Consider the following 26,103-nt stretch of genomic DNA (forward strand, 5'->3'; position numbering starts at 1 on the left):
TGGGTCAAATGGAATTTCTATTTCTAGGTCATTGAGGAATCTCCACACTGCCTTCCACAATGGTTGAACTAATTTACACTCCCACCAACAGTGTAAAAGTGTTCCTATTTCTCTACATCTTCTCCAGCATCTGTTGTCTTCTGATTTTTTAATGATCGCCATTCTAACTGGCATGAGACGGTATCTCAATGTAGTTTTGATTTGCATTTCTCTGATGACCTCTGATGATGAGCATTTTTTCATATGTTTGTTGGCCGCATGTATGTCTTCTTTTGTAAAGTGTCTGTTCATATCCTTCGCCCACTTTTGAATGGGCTTGTTTGTTTTTTTCTTGTAAATCTGTTTTAGCTCTTTGTACATTCTGGATATTAGCCCATTGTCAGATGGTAGATTGCAAAAATTTTTTCCCATTCTGTTGGTTGCCAATTCACTCTAATGACTGTTTCTTTTGCTGTGCAGAAGCTGTTGAGTTTGATTAGGTTCCATTTGTCTATTTTGGCTTTTATTGCCAATGCTTTTGGTGTTTTGGTCATGAAGTCCTTTCCTACACCTATGTCCAGAATGGTTTTGCCTAGGTTTTCTTCTAGCGTTTTTATGGTGTTAGGTCTTATGTTTAAGTCTTTAATCCATCTGGAGTTAATTTTAGTGTAAGGTGTCAGGAAGGGGTCCAGTTTCTGCTTTCTGCACATTGCTAGCCAGTTTTCCCAACACCGTTTATTAAACAACGGACTCCTTTCCCCATTGCTTGTTTTTGTTGGGTTTGTCAAAGATCAGAGGGTTGTAGATGTGTGGTGTTGCCTCCGAGGCCTCTGTTCTGTTCCGCTGGTCTATTTCTCTGTTTTGGTACCAGTACCATGCTGTTTTGATTACTATAGCCTTATAGCATAGTTTGAAGTTTGGTAGTGTGATGCCTCCCACTTTGTTTTTTTTGCTTAGAATTGACTTGGCTATGCGGGCTCTCTTTTGGTTCCATATGAAGTTTAAGGTGTTTTTTTTCCAGTTCTGTGAAGGTCATTGGTGGTTTGATGGGGATAGCATTGAATCTGTAAATTACTTTGGGCAGTATGGCCATTTTCACGATATTGATTATTCCTAACCATGAATATGGAATGTTTCTCCATCTATTTGTGTCCTCTCTTATTTCGTTGAGCAGTGGTTTGCAGTTCTCCTTGAAGAGGTCCTTTACATTCAAAGCTTTTTACCCACTCTGTGGGTTGTCTGTTTATTGTGCTGATTATTTCTTTGGCTGTGCAAAAGCTTTTTATTTTAATTCAGTTACATCTATTTATCTTTATTTTTGTTGCATTTATCTTTGGGTTCTTGGTCATGAAGTCTTTGCCTAAGCCAATATCTAGAAGTCCCTTCCAATGTTGTCTTCTAGAATTGTTATGCTTTCAGGACTTAGATTAAAGTCCTTGATCCATCTTAAGCTGATTTTTGTATAAGGTGAGAGATGGAGATCCAGTTTCATTCTTCTACATGTGGCTTGTCAATTATCCCAACACCATTTGTTGAATAGTGTGTGTTTTCTCAACTTTATATTTTTGCTTGCTTTGCTGAAGATCAGTTGGCTGTAAATATTTCACTTTATCTTAGGGTTCTCTATCCTGTTCCACTGGTCAATGTGCCTTTTTTATATAAGTACCATGTTGTTTTGGTGACTATGGCTTTATAGTATAGTTTGAAGTTGGGTAGTGAGAAACCTCCAGATTTGTTCTTTTTTCTTGGTCTTGCTTTGTTTATGGGGGCTTTTTTTTCTTTTTTCTTTTTTTGTCCTATATGAATTTTATGATTTTTTTCTAGATCTGTGAAGGATGATGGTATTTTGATGAAAACTGCATTACATTTGTAGATCACTTTTTTTTTTAATTTATTTTTGAGATGGAGTCTTGCTTTGTGACTTTGGCTGACATGATGCGATGGTGTGATCTCAGCTCACTGCAACCTCCACCTCCCAGGTTCAAGACATTTTCCTGCCTCAGCCTCCCAAATATCTGGGATTACAGGCATGCACCACCATGCCGGCTAATTTCTGTATTTTTAGTAGAGATGGGGTTTCACCATGTTGGCCAGGCTAGTCTGGAACCGTGACCTCAGGTGATCTGCCTACCTCAGTCTCCCAAAATGCTAGAATTACAGATATGAGCCACCTCACCCAGCCTGTAGATTGCTTTTGGTGGTATGATCATTTTCATGGTATTTATTCTACCCATTCACAAGCATGGGATGTGCTTCCATTTGTTTGTGTCATCTACAATTTATTTCAGTAGTTTCTTTAGTTTTCCTTGTAAAAGTCTTTTACTTTATAGTTACGTATTTTCCCAAGTATTTTATTTTTCCTGCAGCCTTTATAAAATGGGGGTGAGTTCTTGAATCATTCTCAGCTTGGTTACTATTGATGTATAGCAGAGATACTGAGTTTTGTATATTAATTTTGTACCTTGAAACTTTGCTGATCTCATTTATCATTTCTAGATACTTTTTGGATAAGTCTTTAGGGTTTTCTAGGTATATAATTATGTTATCGGCAAACAGTGACAATTTGACATCCCCTTTACTAATTGAGTGTCCATTATTTCTTTCTCTTGTCTGATTGGTGTCACTAGGACTTCCAATACTATGTTGAATAGAAGTGGTGAAAGCAACCATCCTTGTCTTGTTCCAGTTCTGAAGGTGAATATTTTCAACTTTCCAATTCAGTACAATATTTGGTGTGGATAAGTCATAGATGGCTTTTTGTTACCTGAAGATATGTCCCTTCTATGTTGATTTTGCTGAGGATTTTAGTAAAAAAGTGATGCTTGATTTTGTCAAAAGTTTTTCCTGTGTCAATTAAGATGATCATGTAACTTCCATTTTTTATTCTGTTTGTGTAGAGTATCACATTTATTGACTTGTGTATGTTAAACAGTCCCTGTATCCATGGGGTATTGCATCCATGTTCATCAGAAATATTGGTGTGTAGTTTTCTTTCATTGTTATGCCCTTTCCTGGTTTTGGTATTAAGGTGATACTGGCTTCATAAAATGAGAATCCACTGAAGAGATTCAACCAAGTGTGGAGGAATGAGTTCAGAGACCCTTGTAGACAAGGAATCTGGCCACTTTTTTTTTTGTATAGCAGCTGTTCTGTGCTAAGAGTTGTTGGGAAAAGCTGTAAAGGACAAAGGACTTACAGAGTGCCTACATAAATTGGTTATGAGTAGCATATAAACAAGGAACAACAAATTGCAGAAGGTGGCAGGAGGCCTCTGAGGAGGAAGGCCTCTTCATGCCTCATGTTCTGGTGCAGGGTGACGTAGGCTCTGTTACCATAAACAATGTGCTCGAGGATGCAAATCCCCTTCATGGCACTAAGACATAGCCAGATTTGTAGGCATCTTGTAAGGCCCACGTTACATCAGCTGCACATAGATAATAAGCTAAAGATAATCACATGTTCTTGTTTTGTGAAACTCCCAAACCACCACTGTTATCAACCCTTAGAATGACACACCAGTTCCGGTTCACTGATTCAGTTCCACCTCACTGATTCACTCCACCATGACCCTCTCCCCATCATTACTCCATCCCTGCCCTGTAGATTAAAGTGATTGTAATCAACAAATAGTGTGAATGTTCAGAGCTCGGGGCCTTCACTGTCACCTCCAGAGTGATGAAGTGATGGTCCCCTGGTCCCACTTTTTCTCTTAATCTTTTTCTCATTCCTTTGTCGCCACTGAACTTGGGGTACCCATGGGTGATGTAGGGCTGGATCCCTACATTTTGATGCCCAATTTGAGGCTCATGGATCCCTACGTTCTGGCACCCAGTGTGCAGGGCTCATGGATTCCCTACAAAGAGTCCACTTCAGCCCCCAGTCACCTTGAACTCTCCAAATCCTAAAGGCAAGGATCTAGGTGGATTACATGTTTCCAGGAATTTATCCATCCCCTCTATGTTTTCTAGTTTATCTGTGTAAACGTGTTCATAGTAGCCTTGAATGCTTTTTTTTGTTTGTTTTTCTATGGTATTGGTTATAATATCTCCCATTTTGTTTATAATTGAGATTATATTGAATCTTCTTTCTTCTTTTCTTGGTTAATCTCACTAATGTTCTATCAGTTTTATTTATCTTTTCAAAAACAAGTTTTTCATTTCATTTATCTTTTGTATTTTTGTCTGTTTCAATTGTATTTAGTTCTGCTCTGATCTTGGTTATTTCTTTTCTTCTGCTGGATTTGGGTTTTGTTTGTTCTTGTTTCTATAGCTCCTTGAGATGTAACCTTAGATTGTCCATTGTGCTCTTTCAGACTTTTTGATGTAGCATTTAATGCTATGAACTTTGTTCTTAGCAATGCCTTTGCTGTATTCCAGAGGTTTTGATAGCTGTGTCACTATTATCATTCAGTTCAAAGAATTTTTAAATTTCCATCTTGATTTTATTGTTGACCCAATGATCATTCAGGAGCAGGTTATTTAATTTTCATGCATTTGCATGGTTTTGAGGTTTCCTTTTGGAGTTGATTTCCAATTTTATTCCACTGTGGTCTGAAAGAGTACTTGCTACAATTTAGATTTTCTTAAATTTGTTGAGACTTGTCGTGTGGCCTATTACAAGGTCTGTCTTACAAAATGTTCCATGGGCTGATGAATAGAATGTATACTCTGCAGTTGTTGGGTAGAATGAGCTATAAATATCTGTTACGTCTATTTGTTGTACCGTATAGTTTAAGTCCATTGTTTCCCTCATAATTTTCTGTCTTGATGACCTGTCTAGTGTTATTAGCAGAGCATTAAAATTCCCCACTTTTGTTGTGTTGCCATCTATCTCATTTCTTAAGTCTAGTTGTACTTGTTTTATATATTGTTTTATATATTTTATACTTGTTTTATATATTTGGGAGCTTCAGTGTTAGGTATATATATATTTAGGATTGTGATATTTTCCTGATGGACAAGTCCTTTTATCATTATATAATGTCCCTCTGTCTTTTTTTAACTGCTCTTGCTTAATGTTTGTTTTGTCTGCTTTTGGTGGCTTATTGCATGGAGTATTTTTTTCTACCCCTTTGCCTTAAGTTTATGTGAGTCTTTTTTCCCATGAGGTGCTCCCTTGATGTGGTGTTCTTCCTTTTCCCCTAGGGATGTGGCTTCCTGGGAGCCAAACTGTAGTGATTGTGTTTCTCTTCTGGATCTAGCCACTCAGCAGAGCTACCAGGCTGCAGGCTGGTATAGGAGACTGTCTGTAAAGAGTCCTGTGATGTGATCCATCTTCAGGTCTCTCAGCCATGGATAGCAGCACCTGCTCTGGTGGCTGCAGCAGGAGATTGAAGTAGACTCTGTGAGGGTCCTTGGTTGTATTTTTGTTTAGCGCATTGGTTTTGTGTTGGTTTGCCTCCAGGCAAGAGGTGGTGTTTTCAAGAGCACATCAACTGCATTATTATAGGGAGGATGCAAGCTTTCCCTAAGGTCAAGCAGTGGGCAGGGCCGTAGAGCTCCCAAAAGATTATGTCTTTTGTCTCCTGCTACCATGGCAGGTACAGAAAGACTACCAGTGGAGGCAGGATTAGGCATGTCTGAGCTCAAACTCTCCTTGGGGAGGGCTTGCTGCAGCTACTATGGGGGGTAAGTGTGGTTCCCAGGCCAAAGGAATTCTGTTCCCAGGCACATATGGTTGCTTCTGCTGCATCACACAGATTACCGTGGAAGTGGTGAAAGGCAGCAGCCACAAACCTCACCCAGCTCCCATGCAGCCTTCCAGCCCGAAAGGCCCATCTCACTCCCAGTGTTCCCTGCCACCAGCATTGAAATTATTTCCAGGCGGTTGGTGCACAGGGCTGATATTTGCTCTTATCCCAGGTTACAAGCCTCCCAGCTGAGAAAGCAAGCAGGCTCAGTTCCTCAGCTATTCCCTGGATCCTGCAGTGGCAATCCACTGCTTACAAAGAATCTGTGGATTCTCTTGGTTTTCTTGGTATGTTACTGCAGTAGTTCTTGGAGCAGAATTTCATGATGTGAGTCTCTGCATGGTGCTCTGTCTATCTGAGTGCAAGTTGTCAGTTATTCCTGCCTGCTTTTCACCATTTTCCTCCTTCCTCCAAGAATGTCTTTTCAAGTTACGTCTTAGTTAAATTAAAACAACAACACAGTGATATGATTTGGATCTATGTCCGCACCCAAATCTCAGGTGCAATTGTGATCCCCAGTATTGGAGGTGGGGCATGGTAAGAGGCAATTAGATCATATGGGCAGTTTCTCATGAATGATTCACCACTGTCTTCTTGGTGCTGTTCTCATGAGTGAGTCCTCACAAGACCTAGTTGTTTAAAAGTGTGTAGCACCTTTTCTCTCACCCTCTCCTTCTCCTTCTCTGCCTCTCTCTCTCCCTCTCTCTTTCTCTCCTCCTCCTCATCATCCTCTCATCCTCTTTCTCCTGCCCCCACCATTTGAAGTGTCAGCTCCCTCTTTGTCATTTGCTTTCTGCCGTGATTGGAAACTTCCTGAGGGCTCCTCAAAAGCAGAAGCCACTGGGCTTTATGCACAGCCTGCAGAGCTTGAGCCAATTAAATCTCTATCTTTGTAAATTACCCAGTCTCAGGTATTTCTTTAGTAGTGTGAGAATATACTAATACAATAATAAATTAGGAGACTAGGCTGGAATGATATACATAAATTTGAAGATCCAGTATAAATTAGAAAGTCTGTAAAACCAAACATCCTTAACCCTACTTTTAGGAGAGAAAGTAAGGGAAAGATATGCTATGCTATTTTAGAATTATCTGTCTATTGTTTATAATTTTAACTTACTGCTTCCTGATGTTTATTTATTTTTTAAACTAAGATGCCAAAACTTATAAACTCCAGAAGAAAATTGTTAATTGTGATGTTAATACTGCTTTATTTGCTCTATTTCATATTTACTGTAGATAGTAGTAAAAATAAATGTACAGATAATGTGATTGTATTTCAGACCATAGCTCGTTCCCATGTTTTATTGAAAAATAATATACATACAGAGAGGTTCATATTATGTAAAGAGCTCATAGCAATACAGTGAACCTGAGCAGAAATTATCAAATGGTCCAAAATATTCTTCATTGAATATTTTTTAATTATTTAAAATATCAAAACACCTAATTTTCTATGTCATCTGAGTAAATGTTATATAAGGCTGGCAAAGGTATTAAACACTTTATTTCATAATCTGTCTCCATTAAATTTATTATTCTTCAAAGTTGCCACATAAAAGCCAGTAAAATCTCCCATTGCTATTGAATTATAAAAATATCACAGAAGCTGATCTTCAGTTGTATTATTTATTTATTTCTGTACATTGTTTGGGTCAGGAGTCCAGGCATGATTTAGGTTTAGCTGGAGCCTCTGCAAGGCTGTAATCAAGGTGGAGAGAATGAGCTGGGTTCTCATCAGGAGTAGGCTGGAGAAAGATCTCCTTCCAAGCTCTTGAAGTTTTTGGAAGCATGTGGTTTCTTGCAGGCTGCCAGAAACTGAGAGCCTCAGTTTTTGCTGGCTGTTGACAAAAACCTGTCCATAGCTCCTTGCCATGTGGCCCTGTTCACATGACATCTTACTGCATAGTTGTTTCTTCAAAGTCAGAAAACAAATGTCTCTTAGCAAAATGAGCATTACAATTTTATGTAACATAATTATATACATCTTTTCACCTTTGCCGTATGCTATTGGGTAGAAGCAAGTCATAGAATTTTTAATTCAGAGAAATTAAAAACCTAACCTAAATGAAGGTACCCACAATCAAATCTTCCGAATATGCCTATTGAAAAAGTTGGGAGAGACTAAGTTTTGCTGTGGTAAATAGCACCTATCAGTGGCTTAAAATAAAGGTGTTTATTTTTCACTTACACCAAATATATATCATAGGTCAATCAGGGATTTAATTGGAGTTAAATCTGTTTGGCAGCCACAAAATTTAGAATACAGCTTCCAGTTTTTGAAAATATGAATAGAAAAAATAATTTTAAATAAGATAAATTATTTTTGAACAATTTTATTAAAATAAATCTCATGGCAACAATAGACACTGGAAATACTAGAGTAGGGAGGATGGAAAGGTGACGTGGTTGAAAAGCTCCCTGTCAGGTACTATGCTCACTACCTGGGTGACAGGATCATTTGCGCATCAAACATCAGTGGCGTGCAATTTTTTCATGTAACAAATTTGCACATGTACCCTCTGAATTTAAAATAAGAGCCGAAATAACCCCATTATGTTGCACATCCTAAAAATATAAATAAATCTCATAAATATTAAACTTCATTATTACATTTTTCAACTGAGTCAATTTACAAATGATTTTGAGGAACTTACCTTTTGAATAAAATGAATCAAATACATCATAAAATTAGCATTTTGGTAATCAAAATTAGTCATTCAATTAAATTTCCTGAAGATCTTTTAAAAGAATAGACATGGTAAAGAAATAAGGAATTCTTAAGAAGATTAAGATTTTATTCCTGCTTGTATGCAGTGGAGTGTGGTAGTTAGCTATACCAGATTTCTTTCAACATAAAAAATATGATGCCATAACTTCAAAAAATAATGCAATTGGAATGAGCTTCTAGAACAAATACTGCTTTTCTTACACAAAAAGATGATGACAGTTGCTGTTTGACATGAAATAAGTATGCTGTCAAATAGTCATTTGTATGAATAACTACAACTTCATTTTGTTAAGTGATTGCTTCTCTTTGGGCATCTTACCAATACAGCTTCCAAGCACTGGATAAAATTATATAATAAATAATTATAAACCTTGACAGAATGCCTGCCTTATGTAAATCTGTTCAGGCAATCACTAAAAATAGAACTTCATACATCTTATCTGATCAGATTAATTATACTTAAAAACATAAACTAAAAATGATGCTATAATTTTAAAATGAAGAATGCCAAAATAATAATAATAGTTGTTACTTACAGAAACTACACATATAAAATTTAATGTTTCTGACAATATTTAAATTCTGCATTTATATTTTAAAGGCCTACTTTAAAATAGTATATGGTCTGTACTTGGTTACCTGGTGGCAGTGTTCTTACTTCATAAATTATCATAGTATAATGTTTGTCTTGGTCAAAGTAATTAAGATTCACAATTTAGTCCTCACAACACCATGAGATAACTGAGGCTTAAAGGCTAGGCAGTTTTATACAAAATGTGTATGCTAGGGCTTTCAAAAAAATGTTGGACTTACCAACATACAGTTACAACCATATAGATCTGATACTAGAATGGAAGGCTGATAACTGGGGAGAAATTAGAGATATAGGAAGGAGGCTAATCTGGAAAATAAGATGATGAGAAGTATCCATAGTAGTAGCATCAATAACGGGGAACTTGCAAAGATAACAAAGTGACCCATGATAGTATACAGTGATGGTTTTCAACATGTAGTCTCCAGAACAAAGACACCATTATCACTTGGAAACAGGTCTTAGGCCCCACCTCAGACCTACTGAAACAGAAGCTCTGTTGATTCTGATGCACTCTAAAGTTTAAGATTCACTGGTATAGAGTCATGGAAACTGAGAGAGGAAAAAAGGAAATTGTTCACATGTTGCATGCTAGTGAAGGCAAGCAAAATGAGAAGACAAGAGTATCTGTTAGAGTTTAGCATGGAAGTCACTGGAGGCTGCAATACAAGAGAAAGAAATGCATGCATACTAGTTTTTACAATGCAATATATTTATTAGGAAAATATAAAGACAATAGAGTCCGTGGGATGCACACACTGTGAGATTTATACTCAGTGATCTGGAGAAAACACGGAAAGTGATACTGAGAGTGATATATATATTTCTAGGACAGTTAGGAAATGTCAGGGAACTCTAGTCAACCTTGTAATAATGGAAGCTCCTTGGCCAGGGATGTGGCCTTGTAAGACAATAACTTAGTCAAGCGGGGTCACATACTAATGCCTTTTGTAGGAGATGGGGAAAGACCATTTGTTCTTTTGGTGAGCTTACCCAGTGCTGATGAGCCAGCTCTCTGCTGACCCAGGTAAAAAGGGAAGAGACAGGGCAACCAGGACTATGCACGGAGGTCACCCAAAAGACAAAAGTCTCTATTCTTTGACCTTGAAAGCTGCATGTCTAAACAAAAGTTTGACTATATCAGAGGGGAGTAAAAATCATGTGTAGCTCAAAAAAATATGTGACCAAGAATAATCTTTTTTAGAAAATATGGGTGATACTAGACCACATTGGTGTCCTTAAGGGAATGATTCAAAGAGAATACTGGAAATTCAAAATTGAAAGGATGCCTGGAGATGGGATCCAGAGTATATGTGAAGGGAATTGTCACAAAGGTTTAACTAGGAATAAAGAAAAAGAAGAGTTTGAATGCCGTTAGTTTTGTTGAGGGCATTCCTGTCTGCTAACTTGATGATCTCATGGTTTGGACCATCTCCTTCTAAGGATAAATGGACTGATAATTGAAGCAGTGTTAATAGTACTTTATGGACAATGGCTTGGCTGTGTAAGTCACCAAGTTTTTGGCCATGGAGACATAGAGAAGCAGAATTGGGTTTCAGGGTGGAATCAGAATTAAATAAGGCAACACCAGCTACGACATTCTTAGGAGCTTTAGCCAGGACTTAGCATGTTCACAGAACCTCCCTCCCTGCTATATGCATCACTATGCAGAGGCCACCCATATCCTGACCAGGGCCACTGATGCATTCACTAGCCCATGCACTTGAAAGCTGCTAGAACAAAGTAATCACTATTTCTTGACTCTTAAGCTAGTAATACCCAATATGAAGAAAGGGTCTTAATCACCATTAGATCATTATCACCTTTATACAGGGACTGGCTCACTTGTTCGGGTCAAGATGCAAGAAGGAAAGCATTATTCCTTTCCCTCTTGACATCTTTCTTCTGTTTCCCTCTACATCTACAAAGAAAGTGAACAGAAGAGAAATGACAAACTGCAATAATAAGAAAATGTGAAATGTCTACGAAAGACTCATTTTTCAGAATGTCTTGGAATTATACTCCGCACAAAGGGCTATGTGGTGACAGAGTTGGAAATATCTAACAAGGACAGAGAACATAAAAGCATAAAATAATGTGCTATGATTTCAGCTCTATTATCACTTTAGTGGAAGCAGGCCAAAAAATGTTGAGTATGTATATCTGATCTTAGAGGAAAAAATTCATTTACTTTTTTCATTAAACTGAAGCCCTCCACAGGATGATATTAAGGCAAATGCATTTTTAAGTGCTGTTTGACAGTACCTCATGTATGCCGTGACCTGTTTTTACAGTGATTTATTAGATGTGATTTGTGGAAATAAGCCACAACACTGTTTGCCTGACAGAACCATCTTACCAACAATTATAAATCATGTGTAACACTTAGAACATATATTGTATTCTGAGTAAAATACAATCATGCAGGACATTACCCTCTCTCATTATGTTGATATATATAAAAAATCAATAGCATCTCAAGCATGAGACAAAGTCTGAGTCCTTTATTATTTTACATTTCAATACCCTAAAAGCAGAAACAGATTGAAACATACAGTTTTTAAAATATTGCTGTCAGGCTCTCTGTAAAAGTTTAATGACCCCAGCATTAACAGTGAAGATAAATGACCTATAATGGTTCAAAACAGACTTTTTGCTCAAATGGTTAAATTTTCCACAGCGTCTGGCAAGGATAGTTAAGAAGAACATTTTTCTCATTTGACTTTGCTAATCATAGAATCATGCCGACTGACCTATCAGAAATTCATCCCGCTTACTTTAAGTGGGTTCTCAAAGCTACTTGAGTATCTTATTATTAATTTCTACATGATAGATTAGCCTGTTTCCTATAACTTAAGTTCCAAATCATCTCTTATCTGCTCCAATCCTCTTGCCTAACTTTCCTAAACACTCTAGATCCTCAGGTAGTTCTGCTTTCTTGTTTAAAGAAGACATCAATATTGAGACTATTAAGCTGAAACTCCTACCTCACTTAGTTTTTTTTTCATTCATTTATTAGGTATTCTTTGCCTGTGGGACAGGGAGGAGGTAATCTGTATCACCAATGAATTCCTGTGGCACTTTCCTTCACTGATACGCTTATATGTTTATTATGTTGTAATTATTTGTTAATATAGTTATGTCCCCTTTTATATTACAGACTTATTGTGTACCAAGGCCCAATCTTATACGAATGACTATCTTTCACAGAGTCAAGCCTTTTATACAAAAAATTCTCAATTAATATTTGTTAAATGAATATAGTTAGGAATAAGTGACGAAACTCTGACCTCCATCGTCTTGGTCTTTGTTTCAAAATAAAAATAATGTAAAAATATTCTATAGACTATATAATCTATTATCAAATTCAGAGATCAATAAAAGGAGAGCAAAAACTGCTTTGTGTAATAGATCTCAGAGAAGGAAAGTTTAACATAAATTGATAAAGATCAACGATTCTAATACCAATTAACTGAAATTTTAAAAATTATCTTCATGTAGCTAAATTCCTCAAGCCATTATGTGCCAAAAGTATGCATTTGGGACACTGATGTCAGTAATGATGTTGAGGGTGTTTTATGAAAAGAGTTTTGTGATCAAGAGGGTATGTTAAATACTATAACCTTAAAGAATCTAAGAACACTTGCGGAAGAAAAAGGCAGTCTCATTTAGCCCAGCATTTCTAGAGACTAAAGAACTCTATTTTATAATTCATCTTTTACTATCGAATAGAACATTAGTATTTAATAAATCTCAGTTTGGGAAATTCCACCTAAAAGGAACTTGAAGTGAGTAGTATGGCTTCTTTTGGCTCTGACGTCTTCTCAAACAAACCTTGGATCTCTTTTTCATCATTAATTAACTTATTAAAGCACTTCATTGAACATCAGCCAAGTATCAGCCTTCCTAAAAGGAACTGTGAATACAATACAAGCAAAATGGGCATAGTCCCTTCCCTCATAAGGTGTAGCTTAATGAGGATGCAATCATTATTTCTAAGATCTGAAGAAATAGTAGACTCAGTAGACAAAACTTTGGGAGACAGAACATTCCCCATAGAGAAAAGAACATGTTCAAAGGCAGCATGGCAGAGGGAAGGGCATGGATATTCAAGACGAGGGCTGGAGACAGAGAGTGCTTGAGGAAATGGTGAAGATAAGACTAGAGAGGTACATGAAGACAGAGTCCTACAGAGCATTGCAGGTAAAGTTTTTAAAAATACATTTTTATTCTAAAACTAATGGGACATCGTTTAGTTATCATCAGCAGCAAAGTGATGTGCATTTTAAAAAGAAGATCCCAGCTGCAATGAGAAAAATTTTGACAGAGTCAAGAGGGGATATGGGCTGATCAGTTAGAAAGAGTAATTTAGTAATTTCAGCAAGAAATAATAAGAGCTTAGTGTTATGGACTGAAATGTGTCCCTCACCACCGCCCCAAATGCTTATGTTGAAACCTTACATCCCTAAACTCCTTGTGACTATATTGAAGGTAGGATATGTAAGGAAGTGATCAAGGTTAAATAAGGTCATAAAGGTGGATCCCTGATATAGGGATGCTGGCATCTTTATAAAAGAGGAAAAAGAATACCAGAGATCTGTCTCTCTCTGCCATTGAAGACACACCAAGAAAGTGGCTATGGAAAGCCAGGAAAAGGAGATTTCACCAGAATCAGAATTCTGCCAGAATCTTAAGCTGGGACTTTCCAGCTCCAGAAATGCAAGAAAATAAAAGTGGGTTATTTAAGCCATCCAGTGCATGAAATTTTGTTATGGCATATCAAGCAAACTAAGACACTTGGAGTAGAATATTAGCAGTAGAGGTGAGGAAACATGTACTGAGATGCATAAGATACATAAGAGGAAAATCAGTACCACTTGATGACACGGAAATAGAGGGAAGGCCAAAGGTGAACTTTGATTTCTGACTCGTTTGTTTCCTCTTATACTTTTTCCTCTAAAATATTCACAACTCTTTAATGCTGACCTTTGTTTCTCCTTTCTATCATGTATACAACAACTGTTTGTTTTTCTACATTTCCATGTTTCCTCAAACCTCAGGGCCTTTACATATTCTGTTTCTTTTGCTTCAAATATCTATTATTCCCATTTTATTTAACTGTGTAACTTCTACTCAACCATCCTTTAATAAAGTGATCATCAGAGTCTGATATTCCTCCGATATGTCCCCTGCATACTTACCACTTGCCATTTTAACTGTCTGTTAATTCATCTTTTCTCCCTATAAAAATGAGAATATGTTGTAATATATTAGAGAAGGTGATACTTAAGATAAATCTTATAGGAAGGATAAGTAGGAGCTAGCCAGGTAAAGAAGGGATAATAATGGCTGTTCTGTTCATTGTCTATCTATGAGAATTTCTATATTATAACAATGGGTATGTGGTAAACCCAATAGATATTTGTTGACTGAACTAATGAAGTAATGGATCTAACATATATTTGCATAACTTTTCAGATCTTCTGTCATGTACTTAAGTTGATCCACAGATGCCCTTGTGATTAACATTTTTTTAATTGTATACTTTAAATTGGCCCTCAAAATGTCTTCTCTTACCAAAACCAAAACTGTTCATTGTGTGAACCAATGTTAAAATGGGAATTACAGAGAAAGAATAATATACTTTTTAAATAAATAAACTTCTTCAAATTATCAAATAAAATAAAACTGTTTGATAAAATATTTAGGAGATGTAGAAAACTATAAGGCAGAAAGTGAGAATTATTTATAATCCTATATCCTGTAGATAACCTTGCCTTCTAGTTTGAAACATATCTCACCATAATTTCAACTATGTTTACATATACACACATACTTTTATCTTTCTACAAAAATAGAAAGTGATAAATATGATGTTGCATATAGATGATTATTTTTACTTAACCATACATTATGGATATCATGTCATTTCAATAAAGGTAAATATGCATCATTATTTTTATTGGCTGCATAGTAATACACAAATCTAGTAGTATTTAGTAGTGCTAAAATCTTCTTTTAGTAGTCATTTAAGCTGTTTTCATTATTTGCCTTTATAAATAACGCTGTAATCCGAATATTCATAAAACATATGGTACTTCTCACACATAACACATACCTCAATAAATATTTTTTGAGTTTTATGTTAAAATTAGAATTTTTTTTTTTAACTTTTAGCTTCAGGGATACATGTGAAGGTTTTTTATATAGGTAAGCTTATGTCATGGGAATTTTTTGTGAAGATTATTTCATGACACTGGTACTAAGCCTAGAACCCAATAGTTGCTTTTTGTTTTGTTCCTGGTCCTCCTCCCACCCTCCATTCTCCAGCAGGTCTCAGTGTCCATTGTTCCCCTCTTTGTGTTCATGTGTTCTCATTATTTAGATCCCACTTATAAGTGAGAACATGTAATATTTGGTTTTCTGTTCCTGCATGATCTTGCTACAGATAATGGCCTCCTGCTCCATCTGCGTTCCTGCAAAGGATCTGATCTCATTCTTTTTTATGGCTACATAGTATTCCATGGTGTATATGTATCATATTTTCTTTATCCAATCTACCACAGATGGGCAGCTTGGTTGACTCCAACCTATTTTGCTATCTTGAATAGTGCTGCATCTGTATTTATGATACAACAATTTATATTCCTTTGGTTATATATCCAGTAATGAGATTGCTGGGTCAAGTAGTAGTTCTGTTTTTAGCTCTTTGTGGAATTACCACACTACTTTCCACAATGGTTGAACTAATTTATAATCTTAGCAATCGTGTATAGGCATTCCTTTTTCTCTATAACTTCAGCAGCATGTTATTTTTTGACTTTCTAGTAATAGCCATTCTGACTGGTGTTAGATGATATCTCATTGTGGTTTTGACTTACATTTCTCTGATCAATGATATTGAGATTTTTTTCATATACTTGTTGGCTGCATGTATGTCTTCTTTTGAAAAGTATCTGTGTTACGTGTGCACACACACACACACACACACACACACACACACACACACTTGAAGCTGAATGAGGACTCCAGGGACTATGTTTACAACAAGGGATTCTCACCTCCAGTCATACTATTCACATTAGAGAGGAATGGATACAAAGTAAGCTGTCAATATCAGATTCTCTTTCCATTTTTGGTATGGTCATGTTCTGCCCCCTTTTTAAAGAAACATAACAGCTTTTGCCCATTCAGTATGATGGTGGCTGTGGGTTTGTCATAAAGTGCTCTTACTGTTAATATTTTGAGATATGTTCTGTCAATACCTAGCTTATGAGAGATTTTAACAAGAAGAAATATTGAATTTTATTGAAAGCTATTTTGCAGCTCTTGAGATAATCATGTGACTTTTGTCTAGTTCTGTTTATGTGTTGAATCATATTTATTGATTTGCGTATACTGAACCAACCTAGCATCCCACAAATAAAACTTACTGGGTTGTGGTAGATTAGCCTTCTGATGTGCTGCTGGATTTGGTCTGCTGGTATTCTGTTGAAGATTTCTGCATCAGTGTTTATCAAGGATATTGGCCTAAAGTTTTCTTTTGTTGTTGTTGCGTCTCTGCCTGGTTTTGGAATGGATGATGCTAACCTCATAGAATGGGTTAGGGAGAAGTCTCTCCTCAATTTTTTGGAATAGTTTCAGTAAAAATGGTAACACACCTTCTTTCATTTCTGGTATTTGTATCTGGTGTAACTCAGCTGTGAGTCCGTCTGGTCCTGGGCTTTTTGTTGTTGTAGGGTAAGCTATTTATTACTGATTCAATATTCGAGTTGTTATGAGTCTGTTCAGGGAATCAGTTTATTTCTGCTTCAGCCTCAGGAGGGTGTATGTGTCCAGGAATTTACCCATTTCTTCTAGATTTTCTAGTTTGTATGCAAAGAGGTGTTTATATTTGCCTCTGCTGGTTATTTGTATTTCTGTGGTGACAGTGGTATTATCCCTTTTTTGTTTCTAATTCTGTTTATTTGGATCCTCTTTTCATTAGGCTAGCTAGTGGTCCATCTAGTTCTTCAAAACACTAGCTCCTGGGTTTGTGGATCTTTTGAATGTTTGTGTGTGTGTGTGTCTCAGCCTCCTTCAGTTCAGCTCAAAACACTTCCTAGGGCCGTCGCAGTGGGATCCCTCCTCTTTCCCACTTAGCAGCAGCAGCATAGGCAGTGTGGCAGGGTGCGTGCTTTTCGGCCATGGCTCGCAGGTGCAAATGCTGGTCTCCATGTGGGCATTAGCCACAGTAGCAGTGGCAGAAAAGCTACGGGCATTGTGAGGCCCCACCAGGGACTGTGTGTGCGTTCATCCAGATGGTGGTGTTAGCACGGGGCAGGGCGCTGGTGTGTGCAGGACTGCGTGCTTCCTCTGCATGTTCACGCTGGCCACGATAGCCGCTTAGTGCAAGGACAGATTCCCTGTTCTCCATGCATAGTTTCGTGACTTGCAGGTGGCAGTCAATGTTGGCGCAGAGCATGTGTCCTGGCGAGGAAAGGACTGGCAGGCTCCCTGCTGCCAAGGACAATGGCGGTGCAGCAGAGAGTAGGGGCTGGGGTACACTCAGGCCAGCAGCGGTGGCACCGCAGGGTTTAGGTGGCACATGTACAATGGTGTGAAAGGGAAGACACGGTCCGCCCATGCACACACATGTGAGCAAAGCAATGTAGGGCGCGGCCATAGGCAAATGCATGAAGATGAAGCGACACAGTACGACAGCGGCTGCCTTGTGGGGAGGTCCAACTGGTGCATGCCTGCGGGCAGCTCTGCTGGTGTGCTCAGGCAAGGTCTACCAGCACAGGAGCTTGGGGCCCCAAAGAAGTTCCTGGGCTCTGTGCTGCAAGTAAGTGCAGCCAGGCTTGGGCCTTGAGAGAGGCCAGCCCACTGGGGGTACTCAAATTGGACTGGCCTCCTCTCAAGGGCAAGGTTGACTTGCAGAGTGCAGGTCCCACAGTTCCTCTAGGGCTAAAGTCTCGCATGATAGCAAGTCAAGCCTTAGGGGTATGGGCATCCCTGACCATGCTGGGTTCCACACTGGCTGGAGTTGTGCCCTACCACTTATCTAAACATCACTCCCTGCCAAGTCAAGTTTCCGTGGTGGTCAAGGGGTCTCTTCATGCTGAGATTCCAGAGGCCAGTGAGAACAGCAGTTGCTCCTTGCTTGTTCAACTCATGTCCTCTGCAGGAGTCCTTGGGAGCCAGGAATGAGTGGTGGTGCACAGTAACCCCATGAAGTGTACCCAGCTTCCTCCCACTTCAGCTTAGCATCTATCTTCCCTCCTTGATCTCAATGCTTTTCCTCTGAATATCTGCTAGGAGTGGCCAGTCTTCACAATTTTACCATCCCTCAATAGGAGATGTTCTTCCTGGCTCCGTCTAGTTGGCCATCCCGGAGCAGGAGCCAGAATTTCAATATAAGCTGATAATCTATTATCCTAAACTCATTCTATTTCTTTTTCTGATGAAACTGTCTTAGGAAAAAACCTAATTCATTTAAAAATTGACCTTAGTGATAATTCCTCATAAAGGGCTGACAGCAAAAATAGACTATTGTTTATAGTTCAGTTTGTCTCCTGCCTGGTTAGCAGTGAATGAATGTTTACCAACAGTATTCTCAGTAGCCATAGCTGCTGTTTTGAATAAAGATTATTTAAATGGTAAGGGACTACTAACACTTAAAAAACTCATATTAATTAGAATAATAAGATCCATATTTCTCAATCATCCCAAGATTAAGAAGAATAATTTCTATGGTTTGAATGTGTCCCCTAAAGTTCGTGTACTGGAAACTTGATCTTGAATGTGGTGTATTAGAAGGTGATCTAATAAAAGGTGTTTTGAGTCAGGAGAGCACCTCCCTCATGAATAAATTAATACCATTATCATAGGAGTATGTTTGTTATCATGGGAGTTGGTTTCTTACGAAAAGATGATTGGGCCCCCTCTTACTCTCTTTCACTCCTGTCATGCCTTCTGCCATGTATAACATAACAAGAAGGCCTGACCAGATGCCATGCCTTGGTTTTGAAATGCCCAGCCTCCAGAACTGAGAGGAAATAAATAGATTTCTGTTCCTTAGAAATTACCCAATCTCAGGTATTCTGTAATGACAGAATAAAAAACTCACACGGTAATACTATTCTCTGTGTGTGTGTGTATGCACATGCATATATGTACAGATGTTAACATACTCTGCTGGTGGAAATCTGAATTAGAATAACTTTATTGAAGGCAAAATTGGCAATTTTATTGAACTTTTCAGGAATTTCACCTGAAATTCCTCTCAAACCCACCTGTGACTTTTGACACCACTGCTGGCTTTGTTCAGATTCAGTTAATAACCTTTCATATCTGGCTTTACTGCCTCTTTATTGCTTTAGGATACAAGGCTTCTGTGATGACATGGTGGGAGTTTTCAAAGGCATCCTTCTCTGAGAAGTCTGCAAGTGACAGGGAGTTAATATCTGAAGGGCCTTCCCCGACTAAGGGGAAAGAAGTAAATTTATGCCATGGGGAGAAAGCACTGAGAATCATTTCCTACATATTGTCATAAGGTTGCTAGCAGATCTAGCACCAGTGATTGAAGTGGCGCCTCTAAGTAATATATTCTTATTTCACATTTCTCTTTGGTATATTTTGGATCTCCCTTCCAAATCTTGTACTGAGATGTAATCCACAGAGTTGGAGGTGGGACCTGGTGGGAGGGGTTTTGGTCATGTGACTTTTGGTTTGGGTCACTCATGGCTTCATGCTGTCCTCCGTGGTAGTGAGTTCTTTTGCGATCTGGTTGTTTAAAGTGTGTGGCACTTCTCCACTCTCTCTCTCTTGTTCCTGGATCTCACCACATGAGACATCCTCTCTTCCTTTGCCTTCCACCATGACTGGAAGCAATCTGAGGCCTCCAGAGAAGCCAAGCAGAGGCCGGCGCCATACTCCCTACACAGATTGCAGGACTGTGAGTCAATGAAACTTCCTTATAAATTACTCAGTCTCAGGTATTTCTTTATAGCAACTCAAGAATGAACTAACACACCTTCGTTCTTTGTTTAACTACCCTGTCTTGCATTCCTGCTCCTAAGATTAAATTTCCAAATTAATCATGTGCAATGCACCCAAGCCTTTGTCTCATGCTTGACAAGAGAATGAAGGCTAAGAAACAGTAATATATAAAAATGGAAGGGTGTATAACTTTTACTCTTTTAATTCCACTTTTTAGAACTTCTCCAAAAATGAAGGAGAAGGAATGAGAAAACAAAAAAAAAATAAATAAATAAACACACTCTGTACAGCTCTAGTTTCTTAATTGCTGTAGCTTCAATTTTTGCATAAAGATTGTCTTTTAGGTCAATGTAGTTCTTTCCTGTAGAAAGTCTTCAACCATTAGGAAAACTATGACCAAGTTTTGACATTGTTATTAAACAGATGTCTAATAAAGAAATTGCTGAATGCCCATGCCTGCAATGCTTATAATGACAGCCATAACCTTAAGTACATCTACATTGTCTTGCTTTATGAATGTGCTTTGGTTTTACTAGAAAAGTAACAGAAAAAAAACTTTTACAATTTATAATTAATTTGAGGTTCAGCGGAAGATTTACAGATCCTGTGATCAGAATGTAAGTATGTATGGTTATTTTTTTTTATGTGTCATAATTTTATTATTGTTTTCTAACTCCTCATAAACTAAAATAGATTACCTAACAAATATTTTCACAAACTAATGTTCGTACATATCCATCTTTATCTTTAGCAAGTTAAAATAAGATATTACAGGGAATTATTTTATTTTACACAAGAAATGAGGGTAAAGATGGTGATAATTAGGCCGGGCGCGGTGGCTCAAGCCTGTAATCCCAGCACTTTGGGAGGCCAAGGCGGGTGGATCACGAGGTCAAGAGATCGAGACTATCCTGGTCAACATGGTGAAACCCCGTCTCTACTAAAAATACAAAAAATTAGCTGGGCATGGTGGCACGTGCCTGTAATCCCAGCTACTCAGGAGGCTGAGGCAGGAGAATTGCCTGAACCCAGGAGACGGAGGTTGCGGTGAGCCGAGATCGCGCCATTGCACTCCAGCCTGGGTAACAAGAGTGAAACTCCGTCTCAAAAAAAAAAAAAAAAAAAAAAAAAAAGATGGTGATAATTATTTAGGGTACCACAGCAACAGTTCCAAGAAGCCTTTAAAGCTTAAAAAGTCTGAAATAACAGTGTTACATGAGTAGGGTGTTTCTGAAGACATTTGCAATATAAAGAAACATAATGGAGAGGTCTAGAAATAGAAATGTTAAAGAAAGTTTACTTAGAATAATCGCTTTTAGAAGTTTTCTTAAAGTCAGCTATCCAGGGAGTTGACCAGTTAGTTTAAAAATGTTGTAGATAACAAAATGTCTCTAAGTTTCTGTGAAATTCATATTTTAGTGACTTTGTTGCCTTTATTCTTTGTCCCTATTTATTCTTTTAATTATAATTACAATTATAAGTGAGAATAAAAATTTTCAATACAGTTTTTAAATATTCTTATCTTATTTTGTCAACTTTCTTGTATGTGTTTTCATTGTTTTTTTTTTTTAAGAGCTTATTTTATACTAAGAAAAATACCAAATGTCAAATAGAATTTTTAACACTTGGTTAGTTCAATTAATGAGCTGATTATGTATTTGAGACATGTTTACTTATTTGTATATGAGTCATCCTCTTAAATTTTCAAAGCTGTATGTTGACACTTCTTTTCTGTCAAGTTAATGGTCACATTTTTTTTTTTTAATTTTTTCAGTTGTCCTTTGACTTATGTAAAACTTTATAAGGTTTCATTGTCTTATATAACTGAAAATATTTGTATAAATTGTTCATTATTATCTTTGTGAATTTGAGATTTGGGGACATACTTAGAAATTACATCTTTTTCTGTAAACCTATCTTTAAAAATAGAACACTAGCACTTTCTAGTATGTTATGGCCTCTCATTTTGAATATTTACATCTTTCTTCTTTCAGGAATTATTCACAGATATAAAAGTGAGTAATCTGCCCATAGATTATCTAGTATCTATCAATCTTTGCATTTATTTTACAATTGTTAAATAATTAACCTGTACATTTCTAGCGTGAAATGACAATTTTTCAATATTCTTAATGTCTACGTGTCTTTAGGCATGTTTCTATTCCATTTTTCTGTCTATCTATCAAAAGCTAGTGTCATCCTACTTTAGTGGCTAAGACTCTACTTCAAGTGTTGTTCTCTGGTACAGCTAACTCTATTCTGCTCCGTACTCAGCTTTGCAGGTCCCCTGACTATTCTATGTATGTCATTCCATTTGGCTATTTTATTAATACATAATCAGATAAAGTTAAAAGTGTCTTATTTTTATTGGGATGTCATATTTTACAAATTAATTTAGAAATAATTCACATCTTTAAAACATTAAAAATTATCCAAATATTAGGTGTGAGTTCCAATTTATTCAGATGTTTTTCCCCTTCTTCTTACTAGGAGCAAGAGCAAATTATTATAATAGTCTTTCAAGAATTCTTATTTTTAATTAATTTATTTTTTATGTCATTTTTGTTGCTCCTGTTTTCTACTTAATTAAAAGCTTGTACTTTTGATAAAGTATGCATTGAAAAAACTTCTTAAATATTATTAAAGAAAAATATAGCAAATCTCAAAGTGGTTAAATACTCAAGTCATTACAAATAGAACAAACTAAGGATGCTTGCTGTCACCACTTTTATTCAATATCTTTTGGATGTCCTAGCAAATTTTTAAAATCAGGTAAAAATATTACTTTAATAAATTATGTACAAGAATAAATAAAACTAATTCTCTTTAATGACAACATGTGAAGTCACTGTTAATAACCTACCAATGGATATTCTCACCATTCTTTTTGCTGAAAAATCCACACGCTCATTTCACATCCTCCTATTTCCTGTTACTCATGGTGATGCTCGGTTGGTATAAGTCAATCACAGGAATCCTATTTGCCTTCTAGGTTGCTGGTTTTGGTGTAGGTATGCAACATAATTATAGTCAATTAGACAGAAGGAGAAATTTGCTGAGAATATTTGAGGAAAATATTTTTCCCAATTTCCAAAGAAATTCCCTAGAGAGAAGTATCTCTCCATGTGTGGCCTGTGTATATTGATGTGATAGTAATATTATGGGTGACACATGAAACTGCAGTCATCACATGACAGTGGGTGGAGCTAGCTGAAAGGAAGCTACACACTGACAGGCAGAGTTGAAAAGTAACAGGACCCAGGTCCTCATGCTGCTGAACTGAACAACCATAGATCTCTGTCTATGAGACTCTTTTTGAGTGAGAAACGAATTTTCCTCATGGTCGAAACCTATTGAACTGGGATTTTGTTTCTATTACTTGCAGCTAAGAATATATTGACATTTACACTTAGAAAATTCCAATTGCTACTATTGACAACAATACTACAGAAATCAAAACTACTAAACAGAATAAGAAAATGCTGGAAGATGTCCATAAGGGGCACTTGTAGAAAACATGCTTTTCTCTTCAGGCGCAATATCCAGATCTCTGTTGTTCTCAGTGGCCCCAGGCATTCAAAGTATGTTGGTTCTTTGTCAGCACTTACAAGTTGGTTTCAGTCCTTTCAGTGTTTCCTTTTATAATTCTGGCTACCATGCTTAGCTATTATATATATATTTAGATGTAAGTTATAGTTCCTTTTAGCTCCTGAATTGAAATCAGGTAAATTGATTACATTATGCTTGCCTTTTTCTAGTCTTCTCACACACATTTTCAAATTATTATTTTTATATTTTAATGTTGCTAATACAATAGTCTTTTTCATAATCAGATTTCCTACAAGTTTAACCTTTATTCTGTAGTTAAAAATCATCAAGGTTTCTTCACCTCTCCGTTATATCATGACTTCTCCATTCCAGTTATTTATTTTGATACAATTCTTGATAAAATAGATTATGGCATCAAGTACTTTTAATTTTCAATAATGATTTGAGTAAACAAATTTCTCAACTTCTTTTGTGTTTCATGTTTGTCATTCTTATATTTAAACAGCTATTCTAGTTACACAATTATTTGATTACCAGTTCTTTGCTTTATGTATCACTGTCTTCTAGCACTGAAGAAGTAAGGTTGAGGCATCTGATCTGATCTTACCTTTATCATGAGTTGCTAAGTTATCATGAGGTTTTTTTGTTTTTGTTTTTTTCCCTGTAGAAATCCAGAATTTTCAATTTCCTTGAAATAACAGTAAATTCACCAAGTTATTTCCAGGGGTTAGTTTCTCTTTATCAGTTTTGTCTGAGACACAATATGTTTTATTCAGTAAATGTTTCTTTTATAAGATAGTTGACAATTCTGTTGGATTTTTTCTGTTTTATTTTTTAGGGAAAATAAGAAAGCATAAATTGAATCTTTTATCTAACTTTCATACTAATATACAGCTTGATATTTCTAAATCTGAAAATCCAAAATCAGAAATGTTCCAAAATTCACAACTTTTTGAGTGTCAACATGCCACAGTGACAAATTTCACACCTGATTACATGTGATAGGTCAGTCAAATGCAGGCATAAAACAGTTTATTCAACATCCCAAAGGGACGAAAGACAGTTCCATCCCTCTTCAATTGTAATATTTCTTTTCTGCACATGCCTAGATTCCCCCATGTAATAACCCTCACAAAAAGTGTGGGTGCAGGGTGGACACACCAATGGCAAGTTCCCCGTAATTCTTCACATGAGGTCAAGACCTGTGTGCATTACTCACAGTATTTCTTTGTTTATTCTTTAATTGGTAGTATACAGCTATTGTTGAAAATGTGGGAGCAAAAAAGCCTGCAGACACCCCTGTCAGTAACAGTGATAAGAGATAGAGGAAGCATTTATGTTTATAGCATGGAAAGACAAACTTCTGGAGAAACAACAGTGGTGTAATTATAAAACAACTTTAAGATGAATATGGTGTTAAAATGACCATCATATATGATTTGAAGCATCAGAGGATCAACTGCTGAAGCTCTGTGCTGAAAGTGATAAAAAGAAGTTAATTACAAATAGAAAACACTATATAAAGCTAAAAATTAAGATTGTGGTTGTGGATTAAATGAATGGCTCCATGACTGTTTCAGTGCACACATGCCACTTCATGGTATGCTGATCATGAAACAAGCAAAGAACCATTACTATTAACTGAGGACAACTGTGAATATTCAACAGGCTGTCTGGAGACATTTTTTAAAAAGTCTTGGTATTACATGTTAAAAGATTTGTGGTGGTAAGCATTTGCTCATTGTAACATGGTGGAAGAATCCATTAACAAGTTTGCCAAGATCACTGCTGATGAAAATCTGACGCCAGACCAAGTCTGTGATATTGATGAAACATCACTGCTTTGGTGTTACTATCCCAGAAAGACACTGACTACCATTGATGAGACAGCCCCTACATGAATTAAAAATGCTGAAGAGAGAATGACTGTGCTGGGATGTGCTAATGCATATGTGTAAAGTTGCTGAGATAGACAAAAGAGTCCCCACTCTTTTCAAGGAGTTAATTTCTTACCAGTCATTATGATGCTAACAAAAAGGCATTGATCACCAGAGACATCTTTTCTGATTAATTTCACAAATATTTTGTACCAGCAGCTCATGCTCACTATAGAGGAACAGGACTGAATGATGATTGCAAGTCTGTTATTTCTTGATAACTGAGTGTGTTTACAAGTTCCCCAGCTGAAATACTCATCAAAAATTATTTTTTATGCCCTGTGCTTTCCCCCAAATATGACTTCATTAAATCAGCCACTGGATCAGAGTATTCTTAAATCAATAAAGAGTAAATATAAAAACACTTCTTGGATGGCATTGTAGCAGCAGAGAATGAGTTTCCAAAAGGCATTTAGCATGAAAAATGTTATACATGATGTTGCCAGTGCTTGGATCTCAGTGACTAAAAACACAATTGTACATGCCTGGTACAACCTCTGGCCTGTGACTAAGTTCAATGATGACAATGAACAACATGAGGACTTTGAAGAATTCCATATGCCAAGTGAGAAAAAATTGATGTCTGACCTTCTTATAGAGGCAAAACATATACCTTTAGAGACTTTCAGTAAGTATAAAAATT

The 26,103-nt window shown here is 36.9% G+C and overlaps 1 long non-coding RNA gene across 1 annotated transcript; it reads left to right on the top strand.

The window, feature by feature from the left end:
• The first annotated feature begins 6,133 nt into the window (after window positions 1-6,133).
• LOC116560912 lies at window positions 6,134-25,655 on the top strand. Its single transcript, XR_004273202.1, has 3 exons — window positions 6,134-6,195; window positions 19,663-19,681; window positions 25,644-25,655. It is a non-coding gene; the product is annotated as an uncharacterized LOC116560912 (long non-coding RNA).
• Window positions 25,656-26,103: the final 448 nt, after the last annotated feature.

Source organism: Sapajus apella, unplaced genomic scaffold (genome assembly GCF_009761245.1).
Source record: "Sapajus apella isolate SASKATOON/1434 unplaced genomic scaffold, GSC_monkey_1.0 scaffold27, whole genome shotgun sequence".
Classification (NCBI taxonomy): Eukaryota; Metazoa; Chordata; class Mammalia; order Primates; family Cebidae; genus Sapajus; species Sapajus apella.